The following is a 13,264-nucleotide window of genomic DNA, read 5'->3' as shown; positions in this document are numbered from 1 at the left end:
CCTCATAATAAACATGGCTAAAATCTATGCCACTGATTGAATGCTGTGCTAGCATCACTTTTAAATTTAGGCTCACATAAATTCTCAGGACATAGGCAAAATGTAAACAAGTTCTGCCAGATTATAATACAAGTGGTTATTAGTCCAATTCCAAATAGAGTACTCATTTCCCTCTAAGGCCTCCTGAGCACAGTCTGCACTCTTATTGGTGTCCTGATTTCTGAGCTGCCACCAGAATCTCCCATTAATCTCCACTTATAATATTCTAAAGCTTTTCCAGTCTGCATTTCCAAACTTCAAAATTCCTCCCTCCTCCCAACCAGCTTCAAAAGATTCTGAACCAAATGATCAGGTTAGTCACAGCTACAACCCCACTTTTGTTATCAATTTCCATTTTAGTCAGCTGTTGCATGACTGTGACAAAAATAGGCTTGACAAGAACAACTTAGAGGAGGACAATTTATTTAGGGCTCATAGTTTCAGCCACAGTTGACTCCATCGCTCTGGGCCCAAGGTGAGGCAGCACATCACAGGGGAGGAACCCAGTGGAGGAAAAATTGCTCAGCTCATGTCATGGTCAAGAAGCATAAATGGGGATTGGAGCTCAAGAAGAACAACCTTCAAAGGCATGCTCCTAGTGACTCAGTTCCTCCAGCCATGCCCCATCTGCCTACAGTTACCACCCAGTGGACTGGTTAGGTTACAGCTCTTATAATCTAATGATGTTATCTCTGAATGTACTCACCTCAACAGGTGCTTTTTGGGGATACCTCATATTCAAACCATAACATGCTGTTCTTGGCCTTCAAAAGCTCATGTCAATCTCACATACAAAATTAATTCCATCCATCTTCCAAAGTTGCATGTTTTTAACCATAACAGATACAGCCAGATAGTTGGCCAGGGGGTTCTTTGGCTGACTTTCCTGGGCTTGCTCATGCATTTGCAGTTAGCCTGTGTGTGAGTCGCTGGGAACTTGACTGTGATGGACTCCCTCCATGTGGCCTTTTATCCTTTAGCAGATTAGCTTGACCTTGTCACATGGCTATCACAGTTTTCCAAGAAAGAGAGAAGATTACCAAACTTCTTAAAACCTAGACTCAGCGCCTGCATTCTATTGGCCAAAGCAAGCCCATACTAAAGAGAGAAACAGACTCCACATTTTCCATGATGAAGGCTGCAAAGAATTGTGACCTTTGTGATAGCCACAGACATTTCCCCTGAAACAAAAACAAATTTTACAAAATGAAATTTTCCAAATTACTTTCCCCGTCTGGAATGTGAAACAACTCATTTGTAACATCACATTTATAAGAGGCAACTACAAAAATGAAAATCAATACTTCCATAATGCTGATGATAAAAGATGTAGGAAAGGAGATGAGGAAGCAGAAAAGAAAGTCTAGTTCAAAATCTTTATAAAGTTTTCATTTCAATGAAAATGCTAGTATTCTAAATATGCATGGGTCACAGCATTTCCACAAATTGGGCACCCCTGAAACAGCACCCACAGGGATCATCAGAAGCACCCCCCCCCGCCATGCACATTTATGGTCATGACTCCAAGATGAACTGCAACCCTACTTCAAACAGCAGAGGTGAGTTTTAACTTAAAAATAAGTTTGGTGGCTCTGGGGTTGTGGCTCAGCAGTTGAGCACTCGCCTAGCACGTGAGAGGCTCTGGGTTCTATTCTCCACACAACATAAAAATAAACAAATAAAATGAAGGTGTTATGTCCAACTACAAGTAAATAAATATTTAAAAAGATAAAAATACATAAATTTAGTGATACAGTGCATAACCGTCTGTGTAGAGCTTCTTTCATTCACATTTCCATGGTGGTTTTTCATTGTGGCACATAGTTGCAAGTTATCATCAGAGTAGCGTATTTCCCTGAAAATATCATAATTTATTTTTCCTCTCTAATCCTCTTTTATAGTTTTCATTTTGGAAATAGCACTTAATGGACACTATCATACATAACTTTGCTGGACATATGGGTGCATATATGTTGGGAATATAACTAAGACTAGAATTCCTGAGTCATGGGATGTGAACATGTTCAGCTTCATAACATTGCTGAATGATTTTCCAGAGTGGTTCACCAACCTATACTCCCACCCAAAGTCCATGAACACTTGAGAAGGTGGTATAAAGTGATTCAACATTTTAAACTGCATCAAAACATACTTTCATTCAAATTAAATGAAAAGTCCTTAATGAGAAATTCATATCAAATTAACAATATGATAGAATATTTTAAAAAATAATTACAATGAAGACATTCCATATTTGTACATGAGAAGAAATAACTTTGACTGAGATTTAGGATTAGAATCATTTTCATATATATATATATATATATATATATATATATATATATATATATATCCATATATATTTATATATATTATTTTCATATATATATATATATATATATATATATATTATTACCTTTGTTCCTATTATTAAAAAATATAGGAAAGGTAAATAAATCCTTTTATGCTCGAGTTTGGAAACTGCCAGGAAGAAGATGTAACAACCAATTTTTCAAAAGTGATATCTCCATTTCAAATCAAACATAGTATCTCTGGTTTCATTGACCTTAATTACAATTCTGGAAATTCTGATCACAAAAGATATCTGATTAATATTCCCAACAGGGCCATTCATACAATGAGAAATGACAAAAATTCACAAATATGTTGATTAGGAACTATAGAGGGGAGTTCTTAACATTCCATATGTGATAACCCACAAACTAAGAAGACAGAGCTAATGAGAAGTGTTAATATAGCATATAAATAAAGAAATAAGACAAGAAATCCTGCCAATGGCTCTGATACTGCTATTTGTCATGGCTATAAGAAATATTTGAAAATCTTTTACTTTCTGATAAAGTTTTACATGTCTAAGGAAATTGGAAGTAGTTAAGTCAATAAGTCATTCCTTGTTTCTGGAGATAAAGTTATAACCCGTGGGGTTCTTACAGGTGTGTCCTAAGAGTCCTGAGCACTGGTCACAGGGAAGGCAGATGTGGGAGATGCCCCGCTTGTCTAGAGAGCGCTGTAAGACAGACCCAGCCTCATGGCCTCCCTTTGAATAGACATCTAAAGTCAGGGGCAAGAGGAGTTCAACCCTCGTCAGGAGAAAGCCACTTCATATTTTCTCCAACCACCTCTACCCTGAGTGTTTAAGCTGAATGAATCCTGCCTAGCATCCAAGAGTAGAAGACTGGGATATTTCTGCTGCCACTTCCGTTTTGCCCACTATCACCTAATTGACTAATTTTTTAAGTAAATTTCCTGTATTAACAACCCACTACCTTACACCGTGGGTTGTCTCTGATCAGACTCCTCTAACTCAGGCCTGGTCTCAGGACTGACACTGCTTAATGCCATGGTCTGTATGAGCAAAGTGTAAGGGAGAACTGGTCAGGCTAAGACTCCTTGTGGTTTTCCTTCATGGACGACAAGATCTAGAACAGACAGGAAGGTACTCTGAACCACTTTAATGAATTTCAGCAGATTTTACCTGAATTAAAATTGAGTTAGGTAAAACAATAATAGCATATGTCTGTGGATGCAAGGGAGCTATGGTAAGCAAAGTCTTGGGGAAAGAGCATATTTCTGAAACAGTTTTATGGTGTAATTGACAAGAAATTGAAGGAAGCCATTTTGCATTTTTATAAGAGTCCAAGAGTTTGCAGTTTTTATCATTCAAAACAGGTGGTCAGGGATAGAAGAATATGAAAGGAGGAATCAGCTGTCGGAAGAAGAAATACACAGACACACATTTATATATGCCTGTGTCTCTGCTTTTCTTAAGAATGAGAAGAGACATACTTTTTCCTGCTGAAGGAAACATAGAGTCCCAGAAGATGGTGACAGACACATTGTAACCACAAAGGGAGACAGTCCAAGAGGAGAAAGCTAGAGGGACAGGAGAAAATTTGATGCAATTGATCTGAGGATCAAGCCCTAAAACCTCTCTATCCTCTTAGATCACTCAAGGCAGTTAACTCCCCCTGTTCTTCTTTGGGCCTCTTTGTGCTTACCATCTTCTGGAACTCTGTGTTCCTTTCAGCAGAAAGAGCATGTGTCTCTTCAACTTAGTTTGGAAAAGCTGAGATGCTTTTTTTTTCCCAGAAGCACTTAGAAAATTTCTCCTCAAGTCTTATTGGCTGGAACTTAGTCACATGTCGGTTCCTGCCCCTGCAATGATCACCATGGCCAGGAGAATTAAATGTATTTCTGGGCTTTTGCCAGTCAGGGTTCTTATCTAAAATGGGAGAGTAAAAGCCTGAATGAAATTCGTGATTGTATAACTGACAGGAGCGAGCATCCGATGCTGAGTTACTTAAGACAAGAAAAGCCCAAGACACAACGATTCCATTTTGGTTATATATAATCCCCACATAACTTACTCCCCAAGGTAATAGTTTTAGAATGTTCATTCATGCTTACAAAAAAAAAAATTTAAGAACAAAAACAAACCAAAAAACAAACACTCCCTTTCCCAACCTTCTCCACTAATATTAAGTGGGATTGACCCAAAGTCTCATTGCTCACATCAAACTCAGGGTGTACGGTAACAAAGTAATCAGCCATCCTCTGTCTGTGCAAATAGTGCTCTTGTTTTGTTTATTTAATTGGTCTCAATCTTGGAAATAGACAACATGACAATATTCTATTATTTTTTACATTATACCAAAGGCTTGTATAATAAGCTGGCTTAGCCTAGTATGGCATTCTTGGACAATGTTGCCATTGATTTGATCAACAGTTTACAACTAATAAAAGTGCAGGGATTAGAGCCCTTTATAGTTAAAGGATAGTTTGCAGAAATTGATATTTTATACTTTTGTAGACTAGTTTGTGAGGTTGAACCACAATTGATATGGATTATTAAACTGTAGAGAGATACTCTGGTTTATATTTAAATCAATAATCATATTTTGGTATTCCTTTCCTAGCCATTTAAATCCCTCCTTCTCAATGTTGTTGAAATAATTTCTTTTGTCTTCCTGCTGATTATCTCATGAACAGGATAATGATATCTTCATCATTTATTTTATGAAGAATTTGGTTTTATCATCTCTCTTGATTGCTGAAAGATATTATTCACACTTACATGGCTTGGGAAAATGAAGGAGGACAAATAATGACAGGGGACAGTCTAGTCCAGTGCATATCCCTTCTTGTTGGAATAACAGCAAGTTCTCACAACTTTGGCATAGAAGAAGATTATTTAATCAATCAAAGTAGATGCTTTTTGGTTTGGTTTTGTTTTTCATGGTCACATCTGGGTTAGACAGTTGGGAAGTTTCTTGTTATAGGTATGCTGTGCTCATTAGGGGCCCATTCACTGGTTTATTTAATTATTCAGTCTCTTAAAAAGACTCCCATAGGCCACATTAGGCATCAGACTCAGAAGAATGTCAGACAAGAATAATTTCTCTTTGGTAGCTTATTTACAAGCATTTCTCTCTACAGTCATTCCTGCATCAGTAAGCCATGTAATGTCTCACTAGCTACACACATGGGACAACTAACTCAAGGGGTTGAGAGTCATATCAGGTGAGTTCAGGAATTTCCTTGACTTAAAAACCTTATGTTATATGTAGAGAATCAGATATGACTGTGAGCTTGAAAATGTAATTATTATTGCCCTTGATGGAGTCTGCCTGCAAACAGGACATTCTGTCAAGGTCTAGATAAGGTGACAGCAAATCATGCTTGCATACGAGATGTTTTGTTGTCTTTGTTGGGGCTTGCTTGCAAAGGAGAGGTTCCTTCAAAGTTTAGATAAGGTAAGGACGGAGAGCTTGAAAACGAGGTGTCTGCTGTCCTCGGGAGGACTTGCTCCCAAACGGGATGTTCTGCCAAGTGGGCTAGGAGGGCGCTGAGAAAATTTTTATCTGTTCTTAACAAAGAGCAGAGCTCAGCATGCTCCAGGCCGAGAGGAGATTAAGCCATGAGAAGCTGGTCACTTCTGATTAGAAAGTAAGACTTCTGTATGCCATGTTTAACTAGCCTAAAGACCTGATTTTTTGCTGTTGGAAGGCTGCCTTCTTTGTTCACAATATTATAAAAAGATCGCTGTGTACAATAAAGGACTTTTTTTTCTTCTGCAGCTTGGCTTCTTCTGCTTCTTCTTTCTTTCCCATGCTGACCTGTGAGTGAGCTACTGACAACAGTTATATAGTTATATAGGACACGTCTGTCCCCCCAGATTTGTGTGAGACAATACAAGAATGTTCAGAGTCTGAAATGATATTATGACCAGTGGGTTAATCCACTGATATGGATTGACTGGGTGGTAACTGTAGTCAGGTAGTTAGGGTGTGGCTGGAGGAAGTAGATCACTAGGGATATGACTTTGGAGTTTATATTTTGTCCCAGGTAAGTGGAACTCTGTCTCTGCTTCCTGGTTGCCGTGTCTTGAACTGCTCCCCTTTACCATGATGCTTGGCCTCTCCTTGGGCCCAAAGCTATGAAATTGGCTCACCACGGACTAAACTTCTGAAACCATAAGCGAAAATAAACTTTTCCTTCGCTTAAGTTGTTCTTGCCAGGTTTTTGGTCACAGTGATGCAAAAGCAGACTAAAACACCTCATGAACAGGAGCCAGTATCTCTTGGGAGGAATCAGAGCCATAGCTTCCAGGGTCCCCATGACAAGGATATGCCAATCACAAAAATCACCACACACACCCAAGAATGGCGTCACTATTGGAAAAACTATGTATGGTTATTGATTCCCCAAGTTCAGGTATAATTTTGGACCAGCAATACAATTGATGCTATCTGTTTCCAGGCTAATAGAACCAAATTCACATTACTAAATTGGCCAGATCACTTAAATGAAGTTATTTCCTCAGTGTTCTACGTAGGAGCACAGTGTTGTAGAAACCTACTCCATGGTTCACTATTTGGATCCTTGGGGATACTTCATAAGTTGAGCAATCAGAAGCTATTACAGTCTGGCTTGTGGTTTCTCTATCTATATACCTTCCACAAAGGTATATCCTTTGGTTTCATCAATTTGGACTAATGATAAAAGCAAAATACTTGAGTCTAAAATTAGGTCTGAGAGAACTTCTGCATGGCCTAGAAATATACCTTCCATGCTCATTCTCCTGTTTCTCCTTATGACCTATACTTGGGTTGCCTATAAAAACTGAAATGAGAGTTCCATGAGACTAAGTGACAACCTGCACTTTGTTTCTGGGCCGTGTCTCTGGGAATAAAGACACTTTACAGCTGAAATAATTTTCTGTCAGGGACAACAGGGATTTCAGAAGTTTCCTGAATGGTGTTCATCCTAGCTACCCTTAAAGAGTTCAGATAAAGTTTTAACTGGCTTCACTCTCATATGTCATGCTAGCGAGGTCTCTAAGGACTCACATCTCCATGAGGAGGGACTCCATGGATGTCCCTCACCCTGTCCTGAATCCTCCCCTTGCAAACCCACCCCCTCATCCCAGCTCTCAACTAAACCACAGTCCATCCTCCAATGCCCGCTGTGAAGATGCAGCCCTTTCTGCAGAGGAAGCCCCACTGTTCTCAGATCTCCTCTTGAACCTCAATATGCCCCAAACTTCCGCCCATAGTGAGTTCACCTCCACTCACTCCATGAGGATGAACACAGGTTCTCTACTTAAAATTCATCTTTTCTACCAGTAAGAGCTGCCAGTCTGCTTGCTCCTTACCAAACTGCCTAGTAAGTATGGATAAGTTTCAAAGAAAAAAAAATAATTTTAATCAGTGAAAATACAGGATTCATGTTGATGGAAAATAGGTCCCTAACTGATAGGCTGCAGCCACGCCCTGTCATGCAGTGGCTGCCAGAGACTGTGTTGAGTGCCCTGATCTCCTTCCTGCTCCTCCCGGAGCTCAGCTGCCCCCTCAGTCTCTGACATGCTGCTCTCTTTGTTTGTTCATGCATTTAACAAACATGTTGAAGGCATCCCATTGACAGAAAGATAGATTTTTTTTTCTTCAAGGAAATTTAATCCATATGCACTTTAATAAATTCATGGATAAGTAAATGAGACAAATGTTTACCGAAAATGTAGAGTTGAATAAAATAGGCAAGATCGTGCCATTTATGAATTCTAAGTTCTAAGCTAGGAAAACAAAATATAAACAAAGAAAAACTCCTAAAGAAAATAAAGAGGATTAGTTGACATTTTTAGCAGTTAGGTTCCAGCCAGGTAAATTCTGGCACTTTGAATAGTTAAAATGAGAGAATTTTAATGGAAGCAGAACTTAGAGAGGTGTGGGCTGAGCTACAGAAGCAAATAGGGAATGTTGAGGCCACAGGGACCAGTAAACATGAGGAAACCACTAACATCTCTTGAGCTGCAGGACCAAAAAGGAGGAGTGTCAACAAGCTCATAAGATACAGTAGTAACATGTGGGCAGTGGGTAGGAGCTGGGGGCCTGGAAGGATTGTCTTGAGACATATACAAAGTGTGGAGAGAATTGGAACAACATCCTGTCATTAGGCGCTCTCTCTCTCTCTCTCTCTCTCATCTTCTCTTGGCACCTTTACTGTCTGAATCCACCATAAGGCAGATGGTAAAAGAAGCTGCAAGATGCAGATGACAGAACCCAGCCTCCCAATCATAGAAGGAGCCAGAGCCTAGATCTGGGAGAGGGGGTGTGGGGTGCACAGGGAAAGCCAGTGGTGGTGGGGTGTGCAGCATGGTGACTGCTTCCAACAGTGGGATATTTTAGGAATAACAGTCAAGGAGGGCTGAGAGGAAGGCAGCATTTCATAGCAGGCTGGAATGAAGAGAAAGGGCCATGGTGAAAAGCACAGTGTATTGACCAAAAATCACAGGCTGTCATCTGCATGACTGGTTTGAAGCAAGTTCCTGCTGTGTGATTTTGGGTGGGTTTAACCCTTCTGTGCCTCAGTTTCCTCACATATAAAACAAGTCTAACTGTACCTATTCCATTGCATTGTTTCCAAAACTAAATAAGTAAACATAGATAAAGTACTTAGAATAAAGTTTGACATTTAGTAATCATTCAATGAAGTATTATTTTATTTTACTTTGGGGCAAACCTGTAATGGTCAGAGCGTATATTGAAGGTAAGGGCTTATAGTGAGAACTAAAGTAGTTCTATGGTCCATGAAAAAGGCTAAGAAGGCTGGGAGTAGAGTAAAACTTGTAGAATAATAATTCCAGTTTAGATAGTTTAGATATTTGTACTGAGAAATGTATACTGCATATGTATTTGACATCCTCATTGCAATGTTGTTTGTAACAGAGAAATGAGGGGGTGACATGCTGAAAAGTAGAGAATTATGAAACAAAATGTAGCATATTCTTCTTAGAAAAATGTAGCTAAAATGATAGAGAATGGTGCCTAATATTGACTGAAAAATCTATAAATAAGTAATTACAAATATGATGGTGAAGTATTATCCAATGAAAATATAAGCACATGTGGCGTGTGCATACAGCTTTGAGAGGATAAAGTGGGAGGCACTACAAGGTCAGGGTGCAGAGTTGAGGGTAGAAGGGTGAAATGCTGATCAAATGAAGGTTTAATAGTCCAACAGCGCTCCAAAGAACTGAGGCATCCATCTCTTGAACCTGCTCTTTCCGATGCTGGGCCAGGGATCTCAAACCAGGAAAGAAATGAAAACAAGTGGCAAGATATGTACAAAATACTTTCCCTTTTTACTTTTGTTCCCTGCCAGGTTCATTAGAACACATTTGGGTTGGGCCAGTTTTGATCCCGAAAGTAAGTATATATGTAGAGGAAGCATGCTGTTTTGAAATTAAAGGTTTAGGTAACCCAAGAGTTCTAATGCACAACACTGTGTACACAGGAAGTTGGCTGTGATTTGCTTGATATTAAAAATTGCAAAGCTTCCAGATCAGAGCAACTTCCTCAGCCCTCCATTTTGTTATGAAGGTTGCCATGGAAACAATCAGGCTCACCACCGAGAGCATCCTACAGCATCTAGTGAACTCTACAGAGAGCACATTTCACATTTGGGATGATTCTCTTTTTGATTCATGTTCCAATACAACCAAAGTCTTCCATGTTGGGCTGAGACCATGTGGTCAGTAACAATTTCCTAACAAGAAAAAAAACCTGGAAGTATGAATGCTAACATTTAAGAAGTATTTGTCTAGGAGTGGACAGAAGGCAAGGTTTTTGTATATTTTCCTCCTCCTTTTTCACTACCTTATGTTTTCTACTTTTTAATTTCCTGTTTTAAAATGCCATATTTCCTGTTTATAAGATAAAAATTCCCACAGCCACCAAAATTAAAATGCCAGTCTGTTCACATTGAAAAGCTTCCTCTTTGAAATGCACCATGTTTCTCTCCACCACCTGAAGTCAGAGACTTGGCTCTGTGTCTTGTTCCCAAGGCTCTCCTGGGCCTCTTACTAAGCTTGCACATCTGCAGCACCATTGCCTGATACTCCCAAAGAGGACTTGATGTTCTCAGACCCTTGTCATTTGTAAAACAGAGCTTGCTGTCAGGCCTCTTTGCCTTTGTTCAGGTTGTTTCCTGGGCAAAAACATCCTTTCTTCTGTAGCTCCTAGCACTTTCCATTGTTCTGACTTATTAGGCATCATTTCCTCCAGGCACCTCACCTACTAGTGTCCCCTCCTCCTCACCTGAGGCACAATCCCTTGTCCTATAATCTTGTGTGTCAAAGAATCAGGAATCTAGTCTTATTCCTTTTTGCATTTCTAAAGACTTGGCATACAGCTGACACTCAATTAGTTGTTAAGTAAACTGAGTTATGATAGGGGAGAATCTGTCCTTCTGAGAAGAGGGGAAAGGCCAAAGCAGTCTCCTGGAACCATGCATGGTCTGTCTCCAATACTATTGCAAATGTCTTGAAAAGCTTCCAAAGGACAAGTGTCCCAAAGACCCATTCCATCCTGCAGCTTTCTACAGACTTAGCGAAGGCCTCCTATGAGTCACTTTGGCTGGTGCTGCAATCCTAACACTGACATGGCGGATCTAGTGGCTTTATAGGACATCATCCAACATACAGTGCACGGCCAGAGCAGAGTGAGAGCTGCTGCTGTTGCTGAGTAGAACAACCTTGATTCCTTGAGGAAGAGAAGAGGCAGAATCAGCTTCCAAATCTCAAGATGTGCAAAACTAATCATCGTTTGATTCCTCCATCACTCACCAAAACAAAGTGGACTCTGGCTCTCTCCAAGTTATGCAGTTATTGTCTTTGTTCCCATTTGCCTTGCCTCCACTTCAACCCGTCCTTCCCTGTGATGCCTGACAGCCTCCATCACTGTGTGCATCCCTACCCGCAGCCCATCGCCATCTCTCACGTGGATGTGGGTACCCTGTGTCCCTTTGACATGTAGTCCTGCTTCTTCCCTCTCATCCTCACCTAAGAGCCTCATGACCAGCAGGCAAAACTTTTTAATCCATAGCTCTGACCATGAGACAATGTGTGAGAACATTCTGTCCCGTTATCTGCTTAATGAAATCCTAAGACTTTAGTTTGACATTCAATATTCCCTGCTTCAATGAGATTGTCTTATATGACACAACAAATTGAACCCAGATCCCAAAACATATCTAAAATACCCAATTCCAGTGAACAGCAAAGCAGATTTCTGCAGCTGAAAGTAATATTTGTATCCTCTGGATATTCTCATTTTTATCAGTATTATGATTTAAGATTTTTTCCTCCATTTTATTCTTATAAGAGTACCTATGACAGACCCAGTATCTTTGTATAGTTTCAGATGACTATTACATTGTTGTATATAGGGATTTTAATCAGTGAATATTTGTTAAATAAGGCATTTCAGGTTGATTTCACAAATATTATTCTAAATAATGTTTTTTGAGGATACTCGTTCAGATGTTTATTGACAAATACTTGTTCAATTGAAAAACTACAAAAATTGTATGATTCTTTATGACCTTTTAGATTTACTGAGGCATAGACTGATACATAAGAATTGTACATATGTAGTGTACACATCCTGTTGAGCCTGGACATATGTATGCACGAGTGATACCATCTTACGTGAGGTATCTAAAGAGTAAAATTCATGGAATGCTGATTTCCAGGGGTAAGATGGGGGTGGAGAAAATGGGTAGTTTTTGCTCAATGGGTAAATGTTTTGCAAGACAGGTTCTAGAGATCTGCTGTAAAATGTTAATAATGCTATATAGAATGCTCTTTGATACGTGTTAAAAGGAAAGACATCATGTAAATGTTCTTACCATAAAACAAAAACAAACAAACAAAAACCACATTATACAAAAGGACACAAAGAGATTTTTGGAGGTAATGACTATGTTTGGTGCCTCGATTGGTTTGATGGAATCACAGTTGTACGGGTATGTGTCTAATTCATTTCTCAAATGGCAATCATAACAATGTTCCTGTCCTGAATATTCATTTCTCCCACTCATTTAAACATACATTATCAATTTTATCAAGTAATGTTTATTTGGTGTTGGTACCATCTAGTGGGAATCACGAGTAATGCTTAGCAATTGAATTGGTTTTCACTCAGTGCTGAGACGCATCTTGCTCATCACCTGTCCAGCATCCTCCATGATGACAATAAGCAAATTGAGATTTAGAAACTTGAGGAAGCTTCTCAAAGTCTACATCAAGAAATCAACTTTTAGATGGGATGCAGGGCCATAAGGCCTGGTTTCTAACCTCACATGATTTACCACTAAGACAGGGACATAAGAAATTAATAAGTGAAACGTGATAATAAAATTAGAATTATTCAATAGAAGCAAAAGCTGCTTAATAAAATTTATAGGCAAAAATTGTTGTAAGAATTCAGAAGAATAAGAAAAACTTGCTAACAGTGAACAAAATGAAATTTTTTAGAAGAGGAAATTTGTGTGGAATTTTGAAAGCTGTGTAGGGTTTGGGTATCTTAGAGAAGCAAGAAAGGGACATTGAATACAATAGAAAGCAGATTTTAAAAGATACTTAGGGAACATAAGAATACAATGAGAGAGTAAGAGTGCACTAAATGATTAAGTGAGATGGCCTTAATTAAATATAAAAGAATGCTGAAATCAGTCAGATGCAAGAAGGTCAACAATAAACCATAACTTTGAATCATTGAGTTGGGCTGGTATTGTAAATGAACTCAAAAGAAATTGCTTGGATTTAGTCATGTAAGTTCTTTAAATAATTTAAAATTCATATATCAACATTTTATATTTATATATCAGATTTAAAATTATATATCAAAAATAACTAAAATAGTTA

This window comes from Marmota flaviventris, chromosome 1 (assembly GCF_047511675.1).
Source record: "Marmota flaviventris isolate mMarFla1 chromosome 1, mMarFla1.hap1, whole genome shotgun sequence".
Lineage (NCBI taxonomy): Eukaryota > Metazoa > Chordata > Mammalia > Rodentia > Sciuridae > Marmota > Marmota flaviventris.
Note: the sequence above shows the minus strand (reverse complement) of the source record.